The following is a 6086-nucleotide window of genomic DNA, read 5'->3' on the forward strand; positions in this document are numbered from 1 at the left end:
TCTGATTCCTCCAGTAATTTTGTAGACTGTTTCTTAATTCGGGTTTCTTTTTTGTTTCTTCTTTTTATTTTCACTTTTTTTTTTTTTTTATTGTTGACACTATTGCAGATGTCCTCATTTTCTCCTCCTTAGCCACCCTCCACCCAGCCCCATGCCCCCAGCTCTGGCCATTACCACACTGCTGTCTGTATCCATGGGTTATGCATATATGTTCTTTGGCTAATCCCTTCCTCTTCTTTCATTTAGTCCTCTGTACCCACCTCCCCTCTGACAGCTGTCAGACTGTTCTATGTATCCATGCCTCTGATTTTGTTTTGTTCATCAGTTTATTTTGTTCATTAGATTCCACATATAAGTGAGATCATATGGTATTTGTCTTTCTCTGACTGGCTTATTTCATTTAGCATAGTAATCTCTGTCTATCCATGCTGTCACAAAAGATAAGATTTTCTTCTCTTTTTAAAATTTATTTTATTTTTCCCATTATCATTTATCTCCTCTACTCCCTCTTCCACCTCCCCCCCCCCCCCGGTCACCATATTGTTATCCATGTCCATGAGTTCTCTTTTTTCTCAATCCACCTCCCCCAATAACCCCCCAAGCTGTCTGCCTGCTTCCTGTCTATGAGGCTGCCTCTATTTTGTTTGTTAGCTCAGTTTGTTTATTAAATTTCACATGTGAGTGAAATTATATGGTGTTTATCTTTCTCTGATCCGCTTATTTCACTTAGGTCTATCCATGCTGTTGCACAAGGTAAACATTTCTTCCTTTTTACTGCAGAGTAGTCTTACATTGTGTAAATGTACCACAGCTTTTTTTATCTACTTAACTACTGGTGAACAACTAGGCTGCTTCCAAATCTTGGCTATTATAAATAATGCTGCTTGATTTTTTTTCTTTTTACAGTCTCATAGTATTTAAATGTATATATGTACCACAGCTTTTTTATACACTCATTTACTGATGGAGACTTGGTCTATTTCTAGTTCTTGGCTATTGTAATGAATGTAGCTATAAACATAGGAAAATATAAGCATATATTCTTTCAAATTGGTGTTTTGGGATTCTTAGGATATATTTCTAGAAGTGAAATCACTGAGTCAAAAGGCAGTTCCATGTTTAATTTTTGAGGAAACTGCATACTGTTTTCCACGGTGGCTGCACCAGTCTGCATTCCCACCTACAGTGCACTAAGGTTGTGTTTTCTCCACACCCTTGCCAGTAGTTGTTTGTTGCTTTTTGATGGTAGGCATTCTGGTACCTGTGAAGTAATATCTCATTGTGGTTTTAATTTGCACCTTTCTTTGATTAGTGACATTAAGCATTTTTTTCCTATTAGCCATCTATCTGTCTTCCTTGGAGAAGTGTTTATTCAGGTCCTTTGTCCATTTTTAAATTGGATTGTCTGTCTTCCTGGTATTGAATTGTGTAAGTTCTTAATATATTATTGACATTAGCCATGCAGAAGCTTTTTAGTTTGATGTATTCCAATTTGTTTATTTTCTCCTTTATTTCTCTTGTGCTAGGAGACATATTAGCAAAAATGTTGCTCCAAGAGAATTCAATTGATTACATGCTCCATATATACTACACATGCTAGACAGTGGTCCTCTCTTGATTGTGGCATGATTTTGTACACTTGGACATGACAAATAGTTTAAATATATTATTTAATCTCATAATTTACAAAGTATATTGAGTCTTTTTAAATAAAAACAACACAAAAACATTGTTTCCCCCACTTTGAAGACCATATGGAATTATCAAAGGAAGAGTAAAGAAAATATTCTGTGTTATTATCTGATTACAACACCAGACTTATAACGCAAGCACTTACATTCTGTGATAACATACAAAAATACCAATGAGAATCTGCCAAACATTGCAAAAATGAAATAAAAGAGATTGTGAGAGCAACAGGACTGGCTAAAAAATTTAACAATTAGGTACTGAACATAAAGCATTGGGAGAAGAGGTTTGTGAGAAACTTAATAACGTAAGAATATTCCAGATTAATGGAATATTCAAGTGATATTAGATTTGGAAATTAATTCTAATTCACTGCTTGGTTTTTAAAGAAGATATCTTATAAAGCATAGTTATATTCTCTTTATTTTTGATTCAGGATTTTTAATGAGACCTTGCCTATGCCAATCATAGTTTGCCAATCTAATCTTTCAATTGTTAGGGATTGTGCTCTTAGAACCTGCCATATTATTCTACTCCCCATGATTTCATACACTATTTCCTTGCTTAAAGTGTTCTACCCTATTCTTTTACTCATTTCTTTTGCAAAATTCTACCCATCCTTCATGTCACATATATGTCACCTCTAGAAAAGGCTACTTGGAAGTCTCCACATTTGGTCAAGTTTCCCTCTTATGTCTTGTCCTATGGTTGCATTCTCATCTTGAGCCACCTCATTTCTTGTATGTGCTCCCATTATAGTGTCATCTCAATAAGGTGAGAGACCTTGACTTATTCACCAGTGTATGTCCAAGAATGTGCATGGTGCCTGCTACTTAAGAAGAGTTCAAAATACATTTGGAATCATATATTTAATACTTTTTTTTTCTTTATTGATTTTTGAGAGAGAGGAAGGGAGGGGGAGAGAGAGATAGAAACATCAATGAGAGAGAACACGGATTGGCCATCTCCTGCATGCCCCCCACTGGGGACCTGGCCCACAACCTGGGCACGTGCCCTGACCGGGAATCAAACCAGTGACCTCTTGGTGCATGGGTCAACGCTCAACCACTGAGCCACACAGGCCAGCCTCATTTAATACTTTTAAAGGTGGAAATCAAGAATGAGTGATAAAAAATCTTTTGTTTACCTCTATGTACAACCATTTTTATACTGTTTCTTATTTTCTATAATTTTCTCTAGCCAATGCTGATAAATGCTCTATTTTTAAATTAGGTCTAATGACATCTTTTCCAGTAATGTGCTTAGTGCACTGAGGATGCTGTCAGCAAATTCCTCTAATAAAGACCCCTTCCCTAATATGGGCACCACTGTCTTTATTTTGTTTTTGCTTTCCTTATTCAATATTTTACTCTTACTAATTTTCTTTAAATTTATTTTTCTCATCATGTCATACCAAAGCACCCATTTCCTTTTTGCTATTGTTTCAGTTTGAAGAGAAATAACTTTCTTGTTAGCACTTCCCTGGTGCCTGAAAGCAGAGTCTTCTCCCCATGATGACGCTGAGAGCTCTAGGCCAGACATCAAAGACAATGATGCTGAACTTTTCTGTACCAGACCATGATAGTGTTTATCACTCCGAAGAACTGATGAAAGTTTTTAGACAATTAAAAAATCCTTTAAGCTTCTGGAAATTTCTTGAAGCTTTTATAATCATTTCATTTGTCTAAAAATAACTGCCATGCCCCCACCCAAATAAAGCATTTGATGATAATTTACTAAAGTTATCTTAAAAGGATATTTTATTCTCTGTTTTCACAAAGACAAACAAAAGCAAAACTGGTGATCCAAATTTCTACAGGGTGATCAAAGTACAAAAAGAGAAAATGCAAACTGACATGAAAAAATTTAAAAAAAGAAACATTTTTTTTTTTCTTTTAAGGAGTTTCCAGTGTACTGGGAAAGAAGACACATGTAGATATAAATAATCAGAGATCTTCACATATGTGCTGTATTAAAGATGGGCATGGTTTGGAGCTTCAGAGCATGAGCATGACTCTAGGCATATCTTACCTCACAATAAATTTCTGAGGATTAAATGAGGTAACACATGTGCCTGCTGTATTCGAAGTGTCTAATGCATGGTAACTACTATTACAATTTACAAAGGGCTAAGGAAATACAGAGGAGAAATATTTACCCAGGCCTGGAAAAATCATCTGAGGCCCATGAGTAAGCCACAGGGGATATCCCTGTGCTATTTGGAAGGCAGAAGATTAGCAACAGCATTTTGTAGTTCATATATTTTGCAGATTTACTGACTCACCTCATAGACATAAAGCAATAGCTGAACCTGCAAGCGAACCTTTCCCTGGAACCTCCTTTAGCTTTCTAACTCCTATACTGTGTGTCTGTGTTTAGTTTTGTGACAAAGGGCATGGCTTCTGCAAGATTTTCTTGTTACCAAGGCCAGAAAAGACAGTCTATTTAGTGGTTTTCAGCTCATGCTTTTGGACTCCACCCTACTTTTGGTCTGCCCCATGTGCATTTGTACTTACTTTTACCCTGTCCTGTCAACTTCAACATCTAGCATCATATAAGAAGATATCAGTCTTACATGCTTTCATAGTTATATAAACCAATCCCCTGAAACAAATTCATACACACGCACACACGCACCCCTACTGGTTCTGCTTCTCTGACTGAACTCTGACAGATATATTTTCTGTTCAACTGATGTTCCAGTCTTTCTTTGTGGGACACTGCTCTATGGTCTTACTTATCTTCCACTGCAAACATACACCATGCCCCTAAAATGTAAACATTTCCCCATTGGTGTCTCTGAATATAACAGCAAATTGGTGACTACCATGACATTATACATATACTGTATACATTTATTTCAGAATTTCATTATCATTTCATAATATTAATCTATTAAATACATGAAAATATAAAGGCATACATGAAGCATTTAAAAATAAAGATGAATGACTAGTAGAAATCATAACAAATTACATAACATTGAAGTGGCAAACTGTTTATAAGATTTTTATTCTAGAGGACAGCCCATTTGTTTTCTAATCATTTGGGGGACAGAGGGGCTGATTGAATTCATCAAATATTTATTGAGTGTATATTATGTGCTAGATATTGTTCCAGGTACTTGAGATGCATCAGAGAACAAAAAAAGGTCCCTGCCCTCATGGAGCTTACAGTCTAGTGCTTTTTTTCTGCATGCTGTCTGTGACTCTGGGCAAATCAGGGCACCTTCCTTATGCCTCTGTCCTCAGTTATCCCATGTGGGAAGAAGCAGGCCCTGCCTGGGTAACATGTGTGGTGCTCTGTAGATGCCAAGCAGACACCACCCCCAACCTACCACCCAGACAGTAGACAGGACTAGAAGTCGACTTTTAATAATAAAGTACAAGGTTGCAGGGCAGAGGGAGTGAAGCCAGTGGTCTGGTGTGCCACCGCAGCAGGGCTTGGGCTGGCCGCACAAGCTGCTGCGGCTAATGCCTAGTGGCGGCCTTACTGCTCAGGTCCTTGGCCTGCACTGTAGCTGCCAGTGCCATCTCCTCTCAACAAGGGTTTTGGAAGGGGCCTCACCTTGCAGTTTAGCCAAAATTTATTCCAAACCCTTCATCATTTTGGTCATATCGTTTTGGAACCAGGCGAGACCAAATTCCTGGACAGCTCTGGAGACGCCAAATAAGCCAGAGGAGCAAAACCCAGGCTTCCCAGTAGATTTTAGTTCAGCAGGTGTTTTCAGTGTTCATGTAGTAAACACATGGTTCCTTCACCATCAGTCAGGTGCGGCTGATGTTCCAGGTGAAGGTGGTCATGGTCTAGTTCTATGAGTCCACAAGAGAATCCTCCAGGATGTATACCGAGTGAGCAACATTGGCAGAAAACAGTTGCTCTGCCCAGCTGGGCGTCCTGTTGGTCTTGGTCAGAAGATTCCAAGACAGGAGCTTCTAAGCAGGGGTTACCTCTGGGTGCACTGTCTTTCATCAACACATGTTTGCCATAGGGGTTCAGTACCACTTCCAGAAGTCAGTGAACACTTGGTCCCAGGAACTCCGGAGTACACTCTGGCCCAGGAGATACTTGACCATCATCTGGCCTGGGCTGGATCAGCACCCGCGCAGCAGCAGGGGTGCAGAGCCCCAGGGCAGCGAAGGCCAGGCCAGCTCCGCGCACGCCCACCAGGCACACAGATCATCACCTGCGCCTCACAGCTGCGGCTGCCATATGTTCTGTCTTCTAATCATTTTTATAAACATTACAGGTCTTTACAAATTGGCAAAAAAAAGATCAAAATAGGATAAAATGGAAATAGCTGTTAATAATACTTATATCAAGATCTTGGTTTTGTAGCTTTATTAGGAGAGACTTTGACATTTGAAAAGATCACAGTCTGAAACAAAGAAAAAACT

The 6086-nt window shown here is 38.7% G+C and overlaps 1 pseudogene; it reads right to left on the reverse strand.

Annotated features, from left to right (window-relative positions):
• Positions 1-5159: 5159 nt before the first annotated feature.
• On the reverse strand, positions 5160-5765 carry LOC118619236 (annotated as a pseudogene).
• Positions 5766-6086: the final 321 nt, after the last annotated feature.

The sequence above is a fragment of the Molossus molossus genome, unplaced genomic scaffold, assembly GCF_014108415.1.
Source record: "Molossus molossus isolate mMolMol1 unplaced genomic scaffold, mMolMol1.p scaffold_m16_p_6, whole genome shotgun sequence".
NCBI classification, from domain to species: domain Eukaryota; kingdom Metazoa; phylum Chordata; class Mammalia; order Chiroptera; family Molossidae; genus Molossus; species Molossus molossus.